We start from the raw sequence: 24,548 nt of genomic DNA, 5'->3' as shown, positions 1-24,548 counted from the left end.
TCCTGACTCAATCGAAGCCTCTGCAAAAACTCTAGAGTGAGAGTCGCCTGTGGGTTTTGGCTATCCCTGGAGATTTTAGAAAGTAGAGCAGATAAAATGCATAATAATTTCTATGTATGGAGGGATGGGGGGTTTATCTTACCTGTGCTCTTGTACCTGCTGTCTCATTAAACCTCATCATAACCAGGGTGGAGAAGGGATTATTATCTCCCTATCTCCTTTTTAAGGATGAGGAACGGAGGTTCAGAAGGGACAGAACCGTGTCAGGTCACATCAACAGCAGCAGAGCCGGCATTAGACCAGGGTCAGAGTGACTCTAGTGCCTGCCTTGTTACCAGAGGCCATCTGCAGCCACTGTCACCTTCATGCTCTCATGTGTTGCGAGAGGTGGGCAGTGTGGGGACCAGGATCCCCACTATACAGACAGGAAAACTGAGATAAGACAGCATGGGTGACCTGTCCAAGGTCCTGCAGTTTGTTTGCTGCTGGGCTTATTCCAGGGCCCAGAATTGCAGCTCTTCAGCTGAAGATGCTTGCAATGAAGATGGCATCGACTGTATTTCACTCTTCATCCCTGGCTCTCCGTCTTTAGATTGCTGAAGAACCACCCAGGGGTGGGTGTGTCTGTTAAAATGCACGATCCCAGGCCTGACCCAGAGACTCTGACTTAGTAGAGATGGGGATGGAGCCAGGGAATCTGTATTTTATACACAGCATAGCCCCTCACCCAGGTGCTTCTAGCAGGTCAAGTGCATGCAGACCACCCTTGGAGAAACACTGGTGTAGGGTGTTCCAGGCTCCATACTCAGTTCTATATGGACATTTTATAGCCTAGTGTTTAAGATCTAAGATTCTAGATTCATCCAATTTGGACTCAAGGACCAGCTCTTCCACTCACCAGCTTGAACCCAGGGAAAGTTATCTAACTGCTCTATGTCCAGTGTCCCCACCTGAAAGTGGGGATAATAATAGTACCTCCCTCATAAGGCCCTTGCAAGGAATGTTGAGCACTTAGAACAGTGCCTGCACAGAGCAAAGCTTGATGATGGTAATCCTCAAACGGCCCTGCAGTGTAGATATCCTAGGCCCACTCTACAGATGAGGAGGTGTGGGCACAGAGATGACGTAAGCTGTATAAGGACACACAGCCAGTGAGTGACAGAGCTGGGACTCAAAGAACACAGTGCTCCTAAAGGCTATGTGACCCTGTTCTGGTAGCACAAACTCCCTGGCCCTGCCCTTTGCACCCGCACCCACAGGGCACTGCCACACAGGAGGGAGTCAGAAGAGGCCCCCCGGTGCTAGGCAGAGATTTGCTGCAAAGGGCTAGGGATCTACACCGTGATTCTTCAATTGGTACTGCCCAGAGGCTCCAAATTGCATCCCTTTTTGCCACAGATACTTTAAATATTATTGGATCTGTTGTATCATAAGGCCAAAGGGATAGAGCAACATGCACTGTAGCCTAGAATTACTGCAGAGACTTCTCTTCCTAGGTTCCCACTCAAAAGTGGCAGCTTTATAGATGATCTTGCCGTTAGATGGAAGTGAATCCGTGTGATGCTTTGTGGAATGTCAAGACAGCCAAGACTACGTTATGAGCCACAGTAGACTTGCCATACCCCTTAGGCAATATTCTGACAGTATACTGTTGGCCCAGCCAGGTCAAAGAAAACTGCTTCTGGTGGACCTTGCAAAACTGGTATAGAGAAAAAGCCATCAGCAAAGCCAATAGTTGTATTCTAATTGCCAGGGGCCATGTCGATTTGCTCTAGCAAAAATAATACATCTGGGAAAACAGCTGCAATTGGAAAAACTACCTGACTACGTTTACAATAATCCAGTCATTTTCCAAGATCCATCTAACTTCTGAACAAGTTGATCAGATTAGTTAACACACCTATTTAGAAGCACCCCTGTTTCTTTCAAGTTTTTTTAAGTTCTTGTGCAAAGAGTTTTGGGGTTTTATTTGTTTGTTTGTTTGCTTGTTTATTTTTTATTTTTTATACAATTTTGAAAAGTTACTTTCTGTTTAGTTATTACAAAATATTGGCTATATTTCCCATGTTGCACAATACATCCTTGTGCCTATCTTGCACCCAATAGTTTGTACCTCCCACACCCCAACCCCTATATTGCCCCTCCCCCCACTGGTAACCACTAGTTTGTTCTCTTTATCTGTGAGTCTGCTTCTTTCTTTGTTATGTTCACTAGTTTGTTGTATTTTTTGATTCCACATATAAGTGATATCATACAGTATTTGTCTTTCTCTGTCTGACTTATTTCACTTAGCATAATGCCCTCCAAGTCCATCCATGTTGCTGCAAATGGCAAAACTTCATTCTCTTTTGAGGCTGAATAGTATTCCATTGTATATATAATATATACCGCACCTTCTTTATAATATTTACTGCACCATTCATCTGTTGATGGATACTTAGGTTGTTTACATATCTTGGCAATTGTAAATAATGCTTCTATGAACATTGGGGTTCATGTGTCTTTTTGAATTAGTGTTTTGTTTTTGATGGTGGCGTTAATCTGCAATCTGCACCACCACCGCCTCCTATAGGGAACATTATCACTTTGGGTTTACTACCTTTCTAGGGAGGGAAAGTTCCAGAACTTCTTCTTAACCCTTCCTGGGCCAGAGAACCAAAGTGGGAGTTCTACCAGTTGCTATGTGTGTCTATTCCAATTATACTTTTGGAAACTAGGGAAATAACAGACTTGGCCCACTGTGAGATGAGCTTGAAATAAGATCCCATCTATCACCTGGTGGTTGTAAATCCCCACTTTGACTAGTGGAGCACAGTGGCAGGTTGGGTCCCCAGGACTTAGCATCAATTCATAGCCAGTATTCGAAATTCCTAAAAGGCCTGAGTCTTTCCTTTTCTCCAGTAGACAGTCACTCTAGTACAGGGATTGGCAAGCCATGTCCCGTGTGCCACGTCTGGCCCATGGCCTATCTTTGTATGGCCCATGAGCTAAAAATAGTTTTACATTTGTAAAGGGTTGTTTAAAAAAAATAGCATCTTTGCTGGTCCATATCCTGAGACCTGTTCCAGTACCGATTCTATATCAGTCAAGACCTAGACAGAAAATAGGATCACAGAATTTTATCAGGAAAATTTAATGTAAAGGATGACTGGCTAGTAATGGGATGAACTGCTAAGAAGTGAAGAGAACTCTAACAGAAATAGCTGATCTACGGAGTTGAGGCAGGGCACTCAAGGAGTAAACTAATTTGAAAGAACCACTCCTGCTGCCCCCCAGTGCTGTGATTCAGACCTCATTGGAGAGGGTGTGGCTGGAGCCGCTGAAGTTTGGTGAAGAGTTTGCTGAGGCCCCACAGGCTGAGGCTGGCAGAAAACAGCCCGCAGCAGGACCAAACCAAGTCGCCAGGCATCTGCTCCCTGCGATGCCACGGAACCTCGCTGGGAAACCCACCCCCTCCGCAAGATGGAGAAAACGATGGTGCCGACACCGTTGTTGTGAGGATTCAGCAATTCAAAACGTGTGGGGCTTCCCTGGTGGTGCGGTGGTTGAGAGTCTGCCTGCCGAGGCAGGGGACACTGGTTCGAGCCCTGGTCTGGGAAGATCCCACGTGCCGCGGAGCAGCTGGGCCCGTGAGCCACAATTGCTGAGCCTGCGCGTCTGGAGCCTGTGCTCCGCAACGGGAGAGGCCGCGATGGTGAGAGGCCCGCGCACCGCGATGAGGAGTGGCCCCCGCTTGCCGCAACTAGAGAAAACCCTCGCACAGAAACGAAGACCCAACACAGCCATAAATAAATAAATTAATTAATTTTGAAAAAAAAAAGAAAAAAAAAAGAAATCTTTAGGTGAGAATTCTTAAAAAAAAAAAAACACGTTTGAAAGGCTTAGAACGAATGGTGTTTCTCTAAGTGTGGGTAAGCCCTCCGTAAATGTTTGCTGTCACTGTTTTTGTCATCACCTTTATTACCACTCTCCCCAAGGGGAGGAAACTCAGCCTGCTGAAGGCCACGGCAGGACACAGCAACACTGGACTCCAAGCCCCAGCCCATCTGGTGTCAAAGACCATGTTCTTTTCACTTGCACCAAGCAAGAAGCTCCTGGTCCAGTCTCAGTATTATATAGATAAACGGGGAATCTGAGGTCCAGAGAGTGGAAGGCACATGCCTGGAGTCACACAGCGAGAGGGGCCCGAATCAGGCCCAGGCCCCGCTCTCAGCCGTCTCTGGGCGGAATCCTGGAGACAACAGTAATCCCAGTCACCTGTGCGAATGTGACCCCACTCTGCTAACTTTCCCCTCCCCCTCCTTGTCTAATATTGATTTAACCTGTGGTTTTATGGTTAATCATCTCGTAGTAAATCTCTGCTTTAACCTCCCACTGGGCCACCCAGGCTGTCTTTTTATTAGGAAATAAATAGTACAGGCACTTTGTGCCACACCGTGGCCAATATGGGGAGCTTGCTGGTGGGAGTTGAGGCCGTGGAGCCTGGAGGAGCCTGGAGGCCCTGTAGACAAAGATAGGTGTGAGAATAATTCCAAGATGATGCGTGTGTGGGCATGGTTTATGCAAAACACAAAAGCTGAGATAAAATTGGCTTCTGCTCCAAAGCTCTAGGTAAGATTTTAAATGAAAGGATCAGCTGAGACATAAGTCCCCACACTGCTGCTTCCATGCTGGGCCTTCTGAGGCCAGCCTGACCCTCTCTGGGCCTCCGGGAACCTGAGGAGGGGGTTTGGGAACTGTCACTCAGGGGTAATCCACCCACTCAGCGTGGTGAGAGTGAGCAGACAAGGGCCAGCTCAGAAGGAAGCTCCCCCCACAGACCTCTGAGGAGCCCTGGGGTCAGTCCTGCCTCACCCAGCTTCCTGTCTCTCTGACTCTCTGAACAGAAAGAACACTGGACAGGAAGTCAGAAGCCTGAGGCCTGGCAACCAAAAAAAGGCCGGAGGCTACAAATAAGAAAAGAGCTTAGGACTTCCCTGGTGGTGCAGTGGTTAAGAATCTGTCTGCCGGGCTTCCCTGGTGGCGCAGTGGTTGAGGGTCTGCCTGCCAATGCAGGGGACGCGGGTTCGAGCCCTGGTCTGGGAGGATGCCACATGCCACGGAGCAACTGGGCCCGTGAGCCGCAACTGCTGAGCCTGAGCGTCTGGAACCTCTGCTCCGCAACGGGAGAGGCCGCGATGGTGAGAGGCCCGCGCACCGCGATGAAGAGTGGCCCCCACTCGCCGCAACTGGGGAAAGCCCTCACACAGAAACGAAGACCCAACACAGCCAAAAATAAACATAATAAATAAATAATAAATAAAAATTAAAAAAAAAAAAAAAAAGAAAGAATCTGTCTGCCAAGGCAGGCCACACGGGTTGGAGTCCTGGTCCGGGAAGATCCCACATGCTGCAGGGCAACTAAGCCCGTGTGCCACAACTACTGAGCCTGCGCTCTGGAGCCCGCGAGCCACAACTACTGAAGCCCATGCGCCACAACTACTGAAGCCCACGTGCCTAGAGCCCGTGCTCCCCAACAAAAGAAGCCACCGCAATGAGAAGGCCGCACACCACAACGAAGAGTAGCCCCTGCTCGTTGTAACTAGAGAAAACCTGCGCGCAGCAACTGAGACCCAACGCAGCCAATAATTAATTAATTAATTAATTTTTAAATATATATATTAACCATCTAAAAAAAAAAAGAAAAGAAAAGAGTTTATTAAGGGTCTTAAGAACTGCAATTTGGGAGACAGAGATTGAGTTAAAACCGAAAGAATGTTCTGGGGAAGAGAAAGAGTCAAGGGCTTATTAAGGAAAATGCCTCAAGGCTGTACTCTGACACAAGAAAAGAAATATTTGTCCTTAAGTGAGGGCTGTCACGAGTTGTTTTAGGGTAAGGGTCCCCTAATTTTCTTGAGTTTCTGGCAGATGTTCTGTGTACCTTTGTTAGGAAGATAAGTGGTCAAAAGGTCAGATTCCCTCCAGACTGAGCCGTGCATAGGTCACACTTCCTCAATGGTCTCCTGGCTTCATTTTAGGGAATTGTCTTAGCAATACTAACTCCATTTTTATTTTTCTTTCACAGGCCTCAGCCCAGCCTGTATGACGATTTGCTGCATAACCTTGGACAAGGGTCTTCCTCTTTGGAGCCTGAGATACTGTGATTTATAAGAAATATATATTTAGTCTTCATGCACTGTTCCTGGCACAGAGCTCCTAAAACTCTTGGAATTTCCTAAGCTTTGAGAGCAATAAAGGTGCCTTTTGTTGTATGAAGGAGGTGACTTTTGGAAAGCACCGAGGTTAACCTCAGAATGGGGACTGGTTGCCAGAGGAACCAACCAGGCGATTGGAGGGTTAGAATTTTCAGTCCCTCCCCTCCCCCAGCCCCCACCAACCTCTAGGGAGGGGAAAGGGGCTAGACTTTCAGTTCAGTCACCGATGGCCAATGATGTAATCCACCGTTCCTATGTAATGAAGTCTCTTCCCGCACCTTGCCCTATGTACCTCTTCTATCTGGCCATTCCTGAGTTATATCTGTTTACAATAAATGGGTAATCTAGTGAATAAAATGTTTCTCTGGGTCCTGTGAGCCGCTCTAACAAATCAATTAAATCTGGGGAGGGGGTCTTGGCTCCCATCTATAGGCGGTTGGTCAGAAGCACAGGTGACAACCTGGACTTGCAATTGGCATCTGAAGTGAGGTGGGCAGGGAGTCGTAGGCACGAACCCTTCGCCTGTGGAATCTGACGCTATTTCCAGGGAGATAGCGTCGGAACTGAGTTAATTGCTTGGTGGTGTGGAAAAAAGCACTCACATCGGACGTCTCGTCTGTAAAGTGAGGGACATGCTGGACCCCAGTGTTCTTTCCAGTGACCCAGGTTGTGGGAGCCGCTGCAGGCTGGTCCACTCGAGGGGAGGAAGGTGTGCGGACTGGACGGGGCCCCTCTGCCCAGCTACCTGCCGCCTCTTCTCTGTGCCCCTCCGCCTCCCTCCCTCATCCCTGGGGGCCCCATCTGGCACCACCCTCATCCCTGCTCCCCAGATGCAATGGAAACATTTCAGCGTGGCTCAGTAGGATGCAGAGAACTGAGTCTGTCCCTCCAGATGGTGATGTCCTCTCCTGCTCCAAGCCCTAAACTTAGACGTGTGAGAGATGAAAACCAGAAGCTCTAGCTGCTCCTTCCTGTAGCTGTCATCCCACAACCTGTGCTGCAGAAAGCAGTGCCATAGAAGAATTGGAAGCAGGGTCTGGAAGAGCTCTCTGCACTCCCACGGCAGCATTACACACAACAGCCAAGATGCAGCCCGACTGGCCACTGGCCGGTGAATGCATGAGCAAAATGTGGTCTATCCCTACAGTGGAATATCATTCAGCCTTAAAAAGGAAGGAAAACCTGACCCATGCTGCAACACGGATGAACCTTGAGGACATTATGCTAAGAAAGATAAGCCAGTAGCAGAAAGACAAACACTGTATGATTCCACTTAGATGAGATGCTTCAAGTAGTCAAATCATAGAGACACAAAGTAGAACGGGGTCACCAGCGGCTGCGGGGAGGGAGGAACGGGGAGATGTCGTTTAATGGGGATGGAGTTTCAGTTTTACAAGAGAGAGTTGTGGGGATGGATGGTGGTAAGGGGTGCACAACATTAAGAATGCATTTAATACCACTGAACTATACACTTAAAATGATTAATATGGTAAATTCTACATTATGTGTATTTTACAACAATAAAAAAATTCAAAGATTAAAAAAACAGTGCCAAATAATAATAACAACAACTGTTGATTAGTGGGCATTTACCACCTAAGTACTGGGCGCTGCTTTAAGTAATTCACAAGCAGGAATTTATACACTGCTCCCAACAAGCCTGTGAAAAAGAAACCATTACCCCCATTTTACAGATGAGGAAACTGAGGCAGAAAGAAGCTAGGTAACTTGTCCAAGGTCACAGGGCTAGTAATGGCCAAGCCAGAACTGGACCAGACGCTCTGGCTCTTGAACCCTCATGGTGACACATGTGATAGCCCTTATTAGTCCTGATCTGGGTTTTTTGTGCATTTGCCCGGTGAGACCCTAGAAGGAGGCTCAGGGGAAGCTGGGGGGAATCAGCTGTGGATTCCACAGGAGGACGAGGACTGTCCCCCATCAGCCCCTTCCCCACAGTCCCCAGAGCCACCCAGAGCATCCCTGTGGGGAGTGAACCACACTCAGCCCGGCCTCTGGAGCCCCCAGTCCTGCGGCGTGTGGAGCAGCCAGCACCTGGCACTGGGGAGTCTGATGACTGCTGGCTCACCCATGGGTGGGGAAGCAGGTTCTGCATCAAGCGGTGCTGTACCAGGAGCAGCTTGAAGACTCCACGAGCCCTGAGAAGGAAAGTCACTGAGAGATTCAGGGATTTCCTGCTCTTAGTAAAGGGAGTGGCCAGGGCTTTCTGGGTGAGAGAAAGTTCCAGAGTTTGATCGCCTTCCAGGAGGCTGGAGGCAGCTCTGGCTGAGCCCAGGGAAGTCAGATGTCAATGCTTCATCTTGCCTCTTGTCCTCCAGAAGGTTATCAGCCCCGGAGCTGGTCACCACTGCCTTCAGGAAGTAACCACAGCAGGGACCGGCTTCCTTCCATGTGCTGGCCAGTACCTCCCTGCCTCCCACCCAGACCTTCCCAACGCACTTTGCAGATTATCACCGTCTTAAAAAATCAAAAAGACAGAGTTTATTTCAGAGCTGTCACGGGACAGAAGGGAAAGAGGAGGGCCTGGGGTCAGGCAAGTCTAGGTCACTTTCTAGTGGAATGAACCTGTGGCCTCAAACAATTCACATCCCACCTCTGAGCCTTCGTTTCTTTGGCTGCAAATGGGAACAAGGACCCGACCTCACTGGCCACGCGAGGATGAAACGCGATCACAGCCGGTGGGGGTTGATACACTCTTCCATCACCTCTTTGCTCTTGACGGAATGTCTTTTCGTGACCCGGGAAAGGAGGAGGTACCAGCGAGTGAAAAGGAACAAGAAAACATTTAAAAGTAAAACATTCAGCATTCCTAATCTTTGAAAACCAAACCTTTCCGCCAGGTTCAGGCGCGGACCCTCCTGCTGGGTCCTGGCTCTCTGCCCCTTTCTCCCCACACTCAGGGGTTCCTGCTTTGCTTCTGTGCCTGGACCGGAGCCAGACAGACAACGGAGCACTACCAGCCCCTGAGCCGCTGCCCAGAGAAGGGCCAGGCGCCCAGGCAGCGGGAAGGAGCCGGGAGAGAGGCCAGAAGCCAGCAGGGAAGATGGTGTGTGTGGGAGTGTGTGTGTGCCTGTGTGTGTGCATGAGACAGACAGAAAGATGAAAGAGAGAGTGAGAGAGAAGACAGACAGCACACAGAGACAGAGACAGAATGAGAAAGAGAGACAAAGAAGGAAAATTAACTGTGAATCCCTCTCTTTGCCTGGCACCCTCCCTCCTCCCTTACCCCTTTTCTGCCCCATCTTCACTCCACCACCACCCCAACCGCCCCCCAGCTCTGGTAACTCAGCCCCCCTTCTGTAAGTAAGGGCGATCACAGCACCGCCCCTGGGGTCCCGTGAACCATCGCACAATAGGTGTTCAGTAAACGTGGCTCTTACGATGCCCCTCGTTCAGGGAAAGATTTATTCGGTAGAATCTGGGCTGTGCTTCCCGAGGGAAGCATCCAGAGGAATCAGGACCCTTCTGATGCAGCCATCACCTCATCCAGAAAACCAGGACTGCTTTCAGTTGTTTATTTCTTATAAACGTTTTGATGTTTCATTCATGAAATATGGTTTTCCTGAGGCCTCTTGGAATACAGAGGCTGGAGTGAAGAATTTAATGAGAACTCGGGCCTGTGCTCCCTGAACAGCACCAAGGACACCACTCCAGGAAGCTGTGTCTGCTCTCAGAGCACGAGTCCTCATCCTAATGCTGCAGATTAAGTGGGGGGAAGGGTGGGGGACAACCTTCAGCTACAGGAGGGAGCGGGGGTCATGGACCCATTGCACAGGGAGGCAAAGTGGAGTCACTTCAGCATGCATAAACACACACCGTAGCTGGAATGGGGATGATAGTTCAGACTTTTCAAAGCACATAGGAGGTGCACAACGAAGATTGACAGAATGAATGAAGGACATCCCATTTTCAGGTTCGACTTGGGTCCCAGAATGCCCCTGAGGATGGGGGAGGGCAACTGCCATTATCTCATCTTTCTTGACAAAGAAGCAAAGGGTCAGAAAGGTCAAGCTACCTGCCCAAGGTCACACAGCAGCAGCTGGTCCTCTTGGCTCCTGGGGAGGACTGATCCAACTCTCCTTTGACAGACAGGGGAGCTCAGGCTGAAAGAGTGACAGTGGTGAGTGCAAGGGCAGCAGCAAGGGTAGTGCCAGGGCTGGTCAGGACTCACACCCAGGGTTTCTCTGACCCAGCACAGGCTGGGTCCCTGGATCCAGGCCTTCTCCTTCTCTTAGGCCCCTCTGCACTCCCACCTCCCTGTTCCCCTCCCACCCAGAGGCTGTGATGGCCCTTGGCCCCGCCCCTCCCCGACCTCAGCCTTGGGAGCCAAATGTCTGGCACTCACCAGGCCACTGGAGCTATGCACCCCCTTCAGCTCTCTACAGCCTCCAGGGAGATGTTCCCTTGTGTCCTCCCCACCAGAAGGTCAGGGGAACGGGGACCTCCCCACAGATGTTCTGCATCATCCCAGGAAGTGGGCTGTGGTTGCCAAGTCCAGTACTGAAATACCTCTCAGGGCACTGCCACCAGGCCTCATGACCGGGCCTCGCTTACATACCTCCTGTGACGGGACACTCACTCCCCTAAGTCACCCACCACAGGGAGGCAGCCCTGACTGTTAGAAAGCCTTTCCCTAGACTCACCTGAAAGCTGTCCCTGTGGCCTTACTCTTCCATCCCAGGCACAACTGCTGGGCCACCCAGCCTGAATCCTCTTTTCCCATGGCAGCGCTCTAAATATTTGAAGGAATGATCATGGCGGTTCCTTCTTTCATGAAATATTTACTGGAAGATAGCCATGGTGGCTTTTTTCATTCATCCATTCATTCATTCATCTTACCCTGGGCTGGCTTCCGAGGATGCAACTGTGACACAGCCGCAGTCTCTGTCCCCAGCATAGTGGGCGAGGCAGGGGAATGGACCAGCAGGGACACAAAATGTGTAAGTGCTGTGATGAGGTTGGCTAGGCAAATGGCTGTGGAGCCCAGAGAAGGCACCTTTGGGAAGGCAGGTGGAGGTGAAGGGAGCAAGTTTCAAGCGGAGGGAGCAGGAAGTTCCGAAGTGGAGAGAGACTCCACAGCACCCTGGGGACTGAAAAACAGAAGGGAGAAGGCCGGGGGGCGAGGGAGGGGCGGGGTGATGAGGGGGAGGGGTGGGCACAGCCCCGAAGCCATGCTGCCCGCAGCACCCTGCACCCCTCCTCCCTACCTCAGTTACCCCCATGTCCTGGATGGTCCAAGAGGCCAGAGTCCACCTCACCTTGGTGTTCAGGTAAAAGTGAAACTCAAGGACACAGGAGCCAGGACCAAGTAGAGAAAAGGCCACGAGGGTCTCCCTAGTCTGGGCCCAGGGTAGGGACCCAGGCCAAGCAAGAGGACAGAGTGACCCACTTTGTTACCCCAGAATAAGTGCCAGGCCCTGGCCAGGCTCCCCACGTGTAGCGTGGGATCTGGACCTCACTACAGTCCAGCAGGGCGGAATCACTAATCCACCTGCTGAGGAGTTCAGTGAGGCACGTTCATTCACATCCCACAATCCCGTGGGGAGGGGCTTACTGGCCCTGCATGGGGGCTCCGTGACTTGTCCAGGCTCACACGGGTCTCTGGCCCCAGTGCTCAGTCTGTGCCCAGCCCCCTCTGGGGCGGTAAACAGGAGGCCAAGATGGGAGTGACAAGACAGCCCTGTCCAGGTAAAGGTCCTGTGGTCAGACAGGAGCCAGCAGGAGCCAGCCTTGGCTCTGCCCTGGTCTCAGGCTCAGGCCCAGGCCCTGGTCAGGCCTGCCCAAGGCTTGATCTCTGGGGGCTGGGGTCACTGGGGTTAAGGTCTCTGCCCAGGGTCAGACAGACCCAGGTTAGAGTTCTGTCCCAGGGACTCAGTGGCTGATCCTCTACTGCCTGTGGTCTCCAGGATGCTGGGAGTTTGGGGGGAGTGGGGGGTGGTGCTTGCTGTGGGATGGTTGCTCTCTGGAGGCCTAGAGGGGTAGACGGGCTCTGGAGTCAGATGCACCAGTTCACATCTTGGCTCTGACCCTGAGCAGCCACGTCATGGGCAAGCCACGTAACCTCTTGAGCCTCAATGTCCTCAACTGTAAAATGGGGAGATAACAGTACCCCTCATAGGCTGGTTGTGAGGGGTCAGTTACCCACAGGACGGGCATTCAGCAGAGTCAGAGCCCCATCAATGTCAGATGTGATTCCCTGGCAGCCCTGAGAATGTCATCGACAGAGAAAGCCCTGGGGTGACAAATCTGGGAGCGAAGCTCTGACATTCACTCCCCTCCACACTCTGTGATCCTCCCCAAGGCTTTGACCCTTTATATGTAAAAGGAAGATGGGGACGCCCATTTCATAGGGCTGTGGTGGGGATGAAATGCCAGTGTGAGAGCCCCCTCCCCAACCCCAATGCCTGGCACCAAGGAGGGCCCAGGGAATGAGGTCGCCCCGCCCCTCCGCCCATTGAACTTGCCCCAGGCATTGCTGCATGAGGGGCCTGGAGCTAGGCCAGTTTGGAAGGTATCTGGTGGGTTGGCTGGCTGGTAATCCTATAAGCTGACACCCGGCTCACTACCTATGCCAGGTAGAGAACAAAGTGCTTCGCACAGCTATTATCCCCCTGAACCCTCCCAATACAACTGCTGATGCCCCCATTTTACAGATGAGCAGGTCAGAGGTGAGCAGTGACTTGCCCAAGGCCCCACAGGTGGCAAATTGTGGAGCCCAATTAGAACCCAGCCAGCCCCCCCGAAGAACCTGCTCTCTCAGCCACCCACCCTCCCCGCCAGCAGGAGCAGAGATGAACAACCAGAAGGTGACAGTCCTGTCTGTGCTGATGGTGCCTGAGGGGACAGAACCGTCTGCTTCCCCTGCAGGAGACCCCATGACTCAGCAGGAGGGGGCGCGCCAGCTGGCCCCGCACACGGATTCGCTTTCTAGGGCAGATCTGCCCGGGACACCGTCTCCCACTGTTTCATTGTGTCTATTGAGCTGCACAGGCCTGCAGGACAGAAGGTGGGCACAGCCCTGCTAGCATCCCTGCGAGACGGGGACAGAGGAGGGACGGAGGAGGGGTGCCGCTCCGCAGTCAGCTCTGGATGTTGAGGACGCCCACCTGGTGTCAACTGAAGAAAGCGTACAACGTGAGAGCTGTTAGTTTCAGTTTTATTCAGGGATCTTACTGGGGACTACAGCCTGGGAGACGGCCTCTCAGAGAGCTCTGAGGAACCACCCCGAAGAGGCGGCGGGAGAGGCCAGTATATATGTGATTTTAGCTAAGGAGCATGTGCAATCCAGCACACACCTCGGTAGAAGGTCACTGCTAGTCACGAGGAACAGATATCTCAGTTAAGGATTTTAGTGCTTTTCTCAGTATGGGAAGATGCAAGAATCTGGGTTCATAAAAAATTCTTCTGGAAATATATCTATCTAAGGGCCTGTTTTGCCTATTTTTCCAAAGCACAGAGTACCTCATCCTGTTCTTTGTCTTGAATTCCTTTCAGGGTGTGCTGCAGGTCAGCGACTGCAGTGGCTAATGACTTGATCCTTGTAGAACTGGGTGGCGGGTAACTTTGTTTTACACCAGGCCCCCTCCTTTGGTGACTTCCCCAACCCCTTGGCAACTCAGTGACCTTGTTCCTTCTCCCCCTCATACTCTGCACCCAGGAACAGATCCACTCTCAGTGTGAATGTGGACAGAGGGGAGATGACCATTATTAGGGCTCACAGAGGGGTCTCCCACTTCATGGAAAGGGGCTTGTGGTGACAAAGAGACAAGCTTTGGGGTATATTGGTCTCAAGTCACTTAACCATTTGGGATCAGTTTTCTTGTCTATAAAATGGGATGATATGTATTGATAATTCTTGAAGCTAACTGAGGGATTCATGGGGATTTATTACACTACTCCTTCCACTTTGTGTATGTTTGAAATTTTCCATAATAAAAAAGTTTTTAAAAAATGGGATGATAAATCACACCTTTGTAGGAGGAAGTAGGATAATACCACATGTAGAGAGCTCAGTGCTGGGCAAGCCTACAGCAAATGCTCAGTAAGTACCAGCTGTTACTGTTATTATTAAAACAAAAACCATCCAGTCCAAGCCCCTGTAACTGTATGGAGAGAGAAACTGAGGCCCCGAGAAAGCAAGAGATGGGTTCCAGATTCCAAAGTTGTGAAGAGGGGGGTCCAGAAGGAAGGCCCAGGTCCTCAAGGCCTGCATCCCTCACCCTGATAGGTCTCAGCCCTGCTGGGGATCTTCTGGGTGTCCTCAGAGAAGCCAGCAAATCTCTGGCTTCAAAGGGTAATTTTCAAAGAAAGGAAACACTCCCTGTCTCTGATATTAAACATAGAACCATGTCAGTGCCCTAAAGGGGCCCCTGGATTGGGAAGGGGCTTTTGGGGAGGGAGCTCAGACACCCATTGAGCACCTACTGCATGCCAGGCATGGTGCCAGGCACTTAAGTCAGACAAGGCTGTGCTCAGATCCCAGCTCTGCTGCTGATTTGCTATGGCCTTGAGCAATTCCTTTACCACTCTGAGCCTCAGTTTTCTCATCTGTGATATGGGAAAATAAGAGCCACTTTCTGGGAGGGTGAGAGGAATAAATGTAATAATTTACATGGGGTGCCTGGCACACAGTGGGAGCTCACACACTCTAGTTCTCTTCCCCTCAGCACTGACTAGACTGGTGACCTGGTTGACCCCTGCCCCCCTGGCTCCATCCCCTCCTCTGCTGGAAACAGCCTCAGAGCTTTACACTCCTCCCCTGCACAGCAGCCCAGGGTCCAGAACACCACATTTTCTTTGTCTGCTCCTTACAGATCAACAAAGGCTCATCCTGAGGAGGAGACACCCCAGAGAGAGAGGAGCCCAGAGCACCGGGAGGCCAAGCTTGAAGTGAAGGACTTAAGCGGGCATCTCGGGAGGGATCCTCTGGAGCCAGCCCCTAGCTGAGCCCTTCCCCAATTTCTGACCCACAAAAAGGTGAGCAAAATAAAATGGTTGTTTTAAGCCGCCAAGTGTTGTGGTAGATTGATGTGCAGCAATAAATAGCTAGAGCAGAATTGCCTTCCCCAGCCGAGCAGAGCTCAGTTCCTTCTCCTCCTGCATGTTCTCAGCCCCAACATCACCTCCTCAGGGAAGCCCACCTTGACCTCCACATGGCGTCAGACGCAGGGCTCTGTGTGCTCATCACCCACTGTGCTCCTCCATCACGGTGTGCAGTTGCCCATGTGTCCTGCGGGTGTTGAATCTCTCCATCTCCCCTCCAGACCGAGCCCCCTTGCTGTATCACCAGCCCCACATATCAGGGCTCGGGAAACACCTGGGAAGCGAGTGAGCACATCTCTCTGAGAGGTGGTGCCGTCTGTCCCAGCCCCACGTGCAGGGCGGGGGCAGGATGGCGACCCCAGCCCTGCTTCCCTGCACCAGGCCTGATTCCCTCCTTTTTTTTTTTTTTTTTTAATAAATATTTATTTATTTATTTTATTTTTGGCTGCGTCAGGTCTTAGTTGGCACACGGGATCTTTTGTTGCGGCGCGCGGGCTTCTCTAGTTGTGGTGCGCGGGCTTAGTTGCCCTACGGCATGTGGGACCTTAGTTTCCCAGCCAGGGATCGAACCCACGTCCCCTGCATTGGAAGGTGGATTCTCAACTACTGGACCACCAGGGAAGTCCCTCCGATTCCCTCCTGATGATAGGTTGGATTCAAAGGGCTTGGTCACTGTGCCAGCCCTGAGGCCTAGTCCCGGGCTCTCCACCTCCGTGTGGCCCCTGGGGGTGGCCTTCCCTGGGGAGGGGACTGGGAGTACTGGGGGGTGGGGGAGAGAGAGGCCTGAGCCAGGCCAGGAGGACACCAGCATCAACCTCCTGCTGCCCTCCCCCAACAGCACCTGCCATCTGTGCCCCACAGCCTGTCTCGGCACCGCCTCCAGGAAGCCTCCATGGCTCCTTCATAACCACCAGCGGCTCCTCCATCCAGCATACACCTGTGGGCCTTAGGCCACGCCCGGGCGGCCTTTGAGTCCTGACTTCTCCTCTATTTGTTGTGCCCCTCAGGCTGTGTACTGGCCTCCAGTTGTACAACAGCCCCATTTTACTAATGAGGGAACCGAGGATCAGAGAGGCTGAGCGACTTGCCCAAGGTCACACAGGAAGTGGAAGAGGCAGGACTTGAGTTCTGATTCTCTGGCCCTGAGTCCAGTGCGTTTTCCACCTCATCCGGACAAGGTGACTCAGGAGCCCCCTGGGATTTGCAACATGTTCCTTCCCTGAGGATCAGCTGAGAGCTGCCTGCTGCCGAAAACTGATTTCTCCTTCCTCAGAACTTAAGGCCCTCGGGTCCCCGTGTTAATATTAGCAGCAAATATGAGGTGGAAGGAGTGAGCAAGTCAGACAGAGAGAGAGAAATTAAATGGCTCATTGAGAAACAGAGACAGAAATATCGAGCAGCCTTTATGAAACACAGACACCAGGTTCACAAACACATAAACACACACACATTCACACATAAACACACACACAAGGTGAGAGATGGGATGTGTGGAAATGAGAAATATAAAGAAAATATAAAGAGAAAATATAAAGAGAAATATAAAGAGAAAGGAGAAGGAGGGAAAGAAAGAGGAAAAAGCAGACTCAGACAAGGAAGGAAAAACAAAGAATAAGAAACAGTCACAGGAAGATCAAGATAGAAATATACAGAAACGGGTTGAAAGGTACAAAAGCCCACAACACGTTTACAAAGACACAGTTACAGACACCCTCACATGAAGAGAGAATGTGAAACTCAGAAAGAAACAGAGGCTGGGCGAGAGAGAGACTTAGAGATGCACAGCCAGGCAGAGATGGACAGTCAGACAGTCAGCCATATGGAGAGACAGAGGCGAGTTACAATAGACACAGGCAGAGGGAAAGAGGACCGGGTCAGGGAGATAGAAAAGGCCATAGTGAGTGAGAAAGAAGAGAGAATGAGAAGAGGATAATAAACAGAGAGAGAGAGTGATGGGGAGAGGTCATGAGAGAAGCTGGAGGGGAGGGAGCTGGAGGGAGGAGGGAGCTGGAGGGAGGCAGGAGCCAGCAGCGCCCAGAGCATCAGACGCTCAGAGTTCACCCCTCTCCTCCGCTGCCCGAAGCCCTCTTTCCTCCACCACCTCCTGACTCAGCTCACAGGAGCCTGAACTGTCAGCAGAGTGGAGACAGTCACCCTCCCAGATCCAGCCTCCCAGACACGCTCGGCCTCCATCCAGGTGTTGTGGGCACATCGGCATTGAGCAGGGCTTTCTCCTCCTGTCCTCACCTTTTTTTTTTTTTTTTGACTGCGCCACACGGCATATGAAATCTTAGTTCCCCGACCAGGGATCAAACCAGTGTCCCTGCAATGGAAGCTCAGAGTCTTAACCACTGGACCGCCAAGGAAGTCCCTCCTGTCTTCACCTTGAACCAGATTCCCTGATAGAAAGACAGAGACCTGCCCAGCATTTGCACCCCAAGCCCTGGTCTCAGAGCTGCTTGGTTCTACTGCTGGTTTCTGAGTCACAGGGACTAGGGGTGGGTACAGCCCGCATCCCCTCAGCAAACCTCTGCAGGCACCCACTATGGGCAAGACACAGCCCCTGCCCCAGGGACCCCCACGTGGGAGGCAGGCAGCCCCCCTCACTGCTGCGTGACTATGGTGCCACCTGACCTCTCAAAGCCTCAACGTCCACCTCTGTGAAATGGGGATAATGGGACTTCCCTCTCAGGTTGATGAAAAAATCAGAGGTGGATGCTGATGAAGCGCCTGACACAAAATCTGGCATAGAGCAGGTGCTCACTAAGCACTAACTTTCTCTCACTAAGAAAGTCTGAAAAATACAGCAATAAAGGCAGAAAGTGAAACATAGCCAATAAGAGTGAGGGGGTCCTGGGAAGGGAGAGGTAGGTCATTCTAATTGGGTCAGGGGACATGTTGGTGGCATTTGAACCAGACCTTGGAGTATTTAAATGTGAGAGAGAGAGATGGAGGGGGTGGTGAGCATTCACCTTCTCAGGAGGGTAGATGCTGATAAACTTCACTCTCCTGGCCACTTGGATAAGTTTGGACCTACATAGATGGGGTAGGAGCAGAGAGCTGCATGGCTCTGCATGAGTAAGAGAGAAGAGCTTGGAGCTCCCAAAGGCCATCAATTAAGGGGGGTGGGGTAAAGGAACAGTGAAAGGAGGGGAATGCCACCATTGTCACAAGTCAGGTCACAGAGTATGAAATTGTCTGGGACTTGAGCCAATCATTCCTAGAGCTGAAGAAGACAAAGGGACCCCAAGAAGCTAGCTTAGACTTTATGACTATATATAAATGCATATTTTCCTAGAGAAAAGATCCATAGTTTTTATCAGGTCCTCAAAGGGGTCTGTGTTAGTCAGGACAGGCCAGAATTATGCTTAGTAACAAACAGTCCCAAAGCTCCCTGACTAGGAGTTTATCTCTTTGTCTGTCATGAACTACACTGTGGGGCAGGTGACTCTCCAGGGTCCCACATGGGTTGACTCAGCGATCCAGGCTGCTCTGAGCTTATACCTCAACTATCTCAACATGCTGCCTCCATGATCTCCAGCAAAGAAGAAAGAGCTGGCACAACTTCCAGGGTCCTCTTCCTGCTGCAGCCCACATGACGCACATCACTTCCACTCACTATTCCTTAGTCACAACTAGTCACATGGTGCACCTCACTGCAAGGGAAGCTGGGAAGACTTCCATGTGCCCAGGAAGGGGAGGAGAGCTGGATATTGATGAGCACCAGTTATGTCAGGGACCCCCCCCCAAAAGTTAGGAGCATTAGCGTTAGAGCAGTGAGTCCCAAACTCTGATTTATACACCACCTGACTCAGATAGTATCCTGAAAGTTTTGGGGAAATGCAGATCCCAGGCTATGATCTTAGAGAGTTATGTGCTAAGGTCCAGGAATCTGTATTTTTAACAAGTTCACAGGCGAATGTACAGAACGAGTTTGGCAACCCCTGGAGTGGAAAGTCCTTTGATCACAGCTAGGAGTTGCCTCAGAGGTCATCCCAGGTTAGAATCTTAAACTGCCTCCAACTGGCTTGCTCTCCACTCTCTATATCTTCATGCTGCTGGGGTGAAATTACAAAGCCCTCTGTCAAGGTTGATGCCTGCCATCACCCAGAATTCCAGAACCCAGGCCTGTGCTTCTCATGCCAACACTAAGATAGGGCCCATTTTGCTGATGTGATACTCCATCCCCAGTAGGTATGGTTCTCTGGTATTTTCCAGGGCAAGTGGGCCTTTAAGACACAGGGTGCTCAAAAGTGCTCAAACACCTGCATTATGGTCAGTTCTCTCTTGGCCTCTGTTGTTTAATTCCTCCCAGAGAACAAGATTGGAAAGACAGTGCTAATTTAATTTGTCAGAATGCATAAAGATAAGATAGTAACCGAGGGTGATAAAGGGTGATAAAGTGCTGGGAGCACATAATTCACATCCACAAAACCTGAGCTCCTCCCATCCCGACAGCCTTCCCCACATTGGAGCTGATTAAGCTAAAATGATGGCAGTTAATTATCTTCCTCTGTTGCTGAGGAAGGCTGGCTTCCCCCAGCCAGGCCGTGGGCGTGAGAGGGTTTATAAATGGGCAAATGAGATCAAGGGGAGGAAGAAAGGAACAGAGGCTTGTGGACCCATCTGGGTCCTCTGGGGTCAGCATTATGCGGGCGAGGAGGGCACTTGGAGAACGAGTTCATTAGTTAGCGGTTCACCAATCAGCCCCCAGGGCTTGGAGTCCGGTGCTGCTGGAAGCTGTTTCCGGGGCTACCTGAAAGCGGGTTCATCACTGAGCCCAACGACCTGCTGGATCCAGAACACGGGCAGCGACATCCATTGTGTTCACAGAGGGCATCACTAGTGCTCACGGGACATTCACCTCCCTGTGCACAAGGAGGCTTTCCATCGGTGCACACAGGGATGTTGCCCATCAGCGAAGCAACAAGTATTTTCCTGGTACACGTTGGGGTGTGCATTGGTGTAAGGGCATGTGGGGATTCCAGGGGGCTGGTTCAGCAGTGCCTACATGGTGTGATGTAGAAGCACCGATATTCAGACAGCCCTGGGGATAATTCCCTGTGCAACTGCTAACTAGTTGCATGACCTTGGCAAAGATTTTTCTCTAAGCCTCAGTGTCTTCATCTGAGGAATGGGGACAGTCGTAGCACCCACTTTATAGAGCTCTAGGGAGGACCAAGAGATAGTGCCTGGAAAAAACCCGGCTCGGCCCCCAGCCCACAGGAAGGGCTCCATGATCACGAGTTACCATCAGTGTCATTACCGTGAGGATCACACGGCTCCTTTCCGGGTGAACATGAGGCACATGTTTATCCGTGAACATGGGGGGAGGGGGCTGATGCGCTGATTCATGGACCTCGTGGGCAGAGACATTTATGGCCACAGGGAGAGACCTTTCTGTCACCTCCAAGGTGCCATGCCACCCTTCCTCTGTGGCTCAGACAGTGAGGACTTGGTGCCCAGCCAGGAGGGAGGGAAAGCAGGTGGAAAGCCATCCCTCCAGGGCCTGAGAGCTTGGACTTTATGCAAAGCCCGAGACCTACTTTGCTGGAACTGGAAACAATTTGCGGCAACACAAAAGGAGGCGTTAGAGAGAGAGGCAGGCGCCCCAAAGAAAGGGAAGAACTGATTGTGGGAGAGCAATTTAACTGCAGCCACAGCCTGGAATGAAGGGTCCACATGCAGGTGCCCTGGCCCTGATGGGGGGAGGGGAGGAGCAAACCCCACACAGTTGCAGAGATTCCGTGGCTAAGCTTTAGTCTCCTTTTGTGTGGAGCCTGAAATGAAGACAGCTGATCTTGGGGCCTGGGATGGGGAGACCCTTGGACCTGGGTCAGATAAGGCTGGAATTTTGGGGGGGTGTGAGGGAGAGGGCAGAGTCACAGTGAAAGATGAAAGGGATTTGGAGCTGAGAAGGCTGTACCAGGCACGGGTTCAAGGAGTGACCCTGGCTGTTGGGGGGCGGGGGTGTGTTTCAGGGAGCGGGAGCAGGTGGGACTGAGCGGAGCTGGGAGGCTCAGGTAAGGCTGTGAACAGGGGGGCGGCAGGCGGTGGTGCCAGGTGTGTGGGGAGCGCAAGGGCTTAGAGGAACAGCAGCCTGGCTCTTAGACCCGCACCCCAGCCCCAGCTCACGACTGGGCTCTGCGACCCCTTGGGAGATTGGGCGGCCCTGGATTGAGGAAATGTAACAAACCCCACTCTCGTGGGGTGTCAACCAAGAAGACGCACAAGGCTACAAATAAGAAAAAACTTATTTGGGGGTCTTAGGAACCACAATTCGGGAGACACACATTCAGGTAAAACCTGCAGTGTTCCCGGGGAAGAGAAAGAGTCAGGGGCTTACAAAGGCAGTGTCACAAGGTTAAGTTGTCTGGAAAGAATTATGATCGACCCTGACACAAGAAAGGAAATACTTGTCCTCAAGGGATCGGCTGTCATGAGTTATTTTAGGGTAAGTGTCCGATAAGTATCTTGAGTTTCTGGAACCTTGGGCGGATGTTCTGGGTGCCTTCGATAAGACAATAAGTGGTCAAAAGGTCAGATTCCATCTGAACTGGGACGTCCATAAGTCTCACTCCCTCCATGGCCTCCCGGCTCTATTTAGAGAGCTCCCTTAACAATGCCAGCTCCATTTTGATTTTCCTTTCACAGAGAGTTGGGGATAGAAAAGCTTGTGGACATAACCCAACTCCATAACCAGACAGAAGGGATTCCCAGTTCTAGGGGTGGGGAGTGATTGTTCAAAGTCTCTGCAGCCGTTTGGATCCTTTTCAGCAAATATTCACGGCCTTCTGCCCTACTGATGCAGAGCTTGGCCCTGTGACCTGTTCGGGCCAAGAGAGTGTCAGCGGATGTGACAAGTGGCAATTCTGAGCCAAGTCCCTAAGGAGCATCCCGTGTTTCTGCTCAGCCTCTTGTGCTTGTGCCATTTTCGACGAGCAGAACACGCCGTCAGGAGCCACTGATCCACAGGGGTTTGTCCCGGGGCCCAGCAGGAAGGGCACGTGATGATCACAGAACTGGAGATATACAACACAGTAGCCAATATTCTATTCATGAATCACTCGGTTTATTGCACACAGTTAGCATGCAACATGGGTTAATCAAAGTAGGGATAAAAGGGGTAACAAACCACTTCCAGGAGAAGTCCGGGATGGAGATATTTCAGCACGAGCAGCGGTCTCCAGTCCAGCAATGGGTCTCGCCACAAGCGTGAGTGGGAAGCCTCCTTCTGCGCCGACAGGGCCTCTGGCAGCATCTTTCCGCAGCGTGGAGTCAGGTCCTCCCGCGAAGAGCCTTCAAGTCACTCGTCTTAGTGGTCTCTTTTTAAGGAGGGATGGTCACCCCAGGAGAGGTCTTGATTCTATCAGCTTCTCCTTCTGTTTGAGTGATGTACGTGATCCATCAAACTTCTTTTTTTTATTTATTTATTTTTTAAATTTATGGCTGTGTTGGGTCTTTCTGTGCGAGGGCTTTCTCTAGTTGTGGCAAGCGGGGGCCACAACTTCATCGCGGTGCACGGGCCTCTCACTATCGCGGCCTCTCCTGTTGCGGAGCACAGGCTCCAGACGCGCAGGCTCAGTAGTTGTGGCTCACGGGCCCAGTTGCTCTGTGGCATGTGGGATCTTCCCAGACCAGGGCTCAAACCCATGTCCCCTGCATTGGCAGGCAGATTCTCAACCACTGCGCCACCAGGGAAGCCCCTCAAACTTCCTATCTGAAGCAATACTCTTAGTTCATCACTCAAAGACACTCGCAGTCCCACAGTGAGCATTTCCAAACATCCAATATGGAGTTCACGTTGGCCACTGTGACTCCATTTTGAACTACTTATCGTAGCTTAAGTCCTATAAGTTTCACACAAGATGAGTAGGAGTCAAAACAACAGAGGACGAGGGGCTCGTGGAGCAAGCCAAAACCCAGCCCGAGGTCTGCCGCCAAGTGCATCCAACTCAGAACCCGGGACAGGCTGCCCAGCCAGTCCACAGACCCACGAACAAGAAGAGCAAGTGCCCACTGCTGGAAGCTACACCCTTCAGGGGGTGTTTCACGCAGCATTATGATGACAACGTCTGTGTGATATTGTGATTTATCATGAGAAATATCTGTTTGGTCTTCATCCCCATTCCTGGCACAGAGCTCCTAAAACCTTTGGAATTTCATAAGTGATGAGAGTAATAAGGATGTCTTTATTATGCTAATGAGGCAACTTTTGGACCCCACCTAAGGACGGGGGCTAGTTGCCAGGAGAACCAACCATGTAATTAGAGGGTGAGAGTCCCATCCAATCTCCCTGGAGGGGAGAAGGGCTGGAAATTGAATCAATCATCAGTGGTCAATGATTTAATCAATCATGCCTACATAATGAGGCTTCCATAAAAACCCAAAAGGACAGGGTTCAGAGAGTTTCCATGTTGGTGAACACGTGGAGGTGCAGGGAGGGTGGTGTGCCTGGAGAGGGCACGGAAGCTCCGTGCCCCTTCCTACCTACCTTGTTCTATGCATCTCGTCCATCTGGCTGTTCCTGAGTTATATCCTTTTACAGTAAATGGGTAATCTAGTGAGTAAACTGGTTTCTGAGTTCTGTGAACCGCTTTAGCAAATAAATCAAACCCAAGGAGGATGTTATGGAAACCTCTGATTTATAGCCAGTAGGTCATAAGCACAGGAGACAGCCTAGACTTTCCACTGAAGTCTGAAGTGTGTGTGGGGTGGCCGGCAACAGGGACGCAGCCTTGTGGGACTGAGCCTTTACTCTGTAGGATCTGAGACTATCTCTAGGTAGATAGTGTCAGAACTGAGTTGAATTGTAGGACACTGAGCTAGTGCTGGGAAATTGCTTGATGTGGGAAAAACTACACCCACGTAGGAATCGGGAGCAGAAGTACAGGCTGACAGAGCGCCACACAGCAAGTCAGGGGCTGAGCTGGACCAAATCCCACAGAGAATAAAGGACTCTTTCTCTACCACCTCTGTCCCCACCAGGTCATCACGCCTCTGACAGCATGCTAGCTAAGGTCTCACTCTTAAGAGGCTGTGTTTGGACGGTCCCCCTGGGTATGCCGTTTCCCGGGAGACCCCTGTGAAAGGCTCAGGCTGCCTGGAAGGGCTGTGCCAGCCCCCCTCCCTCTCCCCACAGCAGGGTCCCTCTCAGACCAGGCAGCGACACTGCGGCGACGCGGCGGGGTCAGCTGGCGGCTGTGAGGCAGAGCAAGCCCGGGAGGAGGGCTGGGCAGCAGCAGAGGAGGTGGTACCCAGGGCTGGGGTGGGGGGGGGTCACAGGAGGGAGGA

This window comes from Balaenoptera acutorostrata, chromosome 1 (genome assembly GCF_949987535.1).
Source record: "Balaenoptera acutorostrata chromosome 1, mBalAcu1.1, whole genome shotgun sequence".
Classification (NCBI taxonomy): domain Eukaryota; kingdom Metazoa; phylum Chordata; class Mammalia; order Artiodactyla; family Balaenopteridae; genus Balaenoptera; species Balaenoptera acutorostrata.
Note: the sequence above shows the minus strand (reverse complement) of the source record.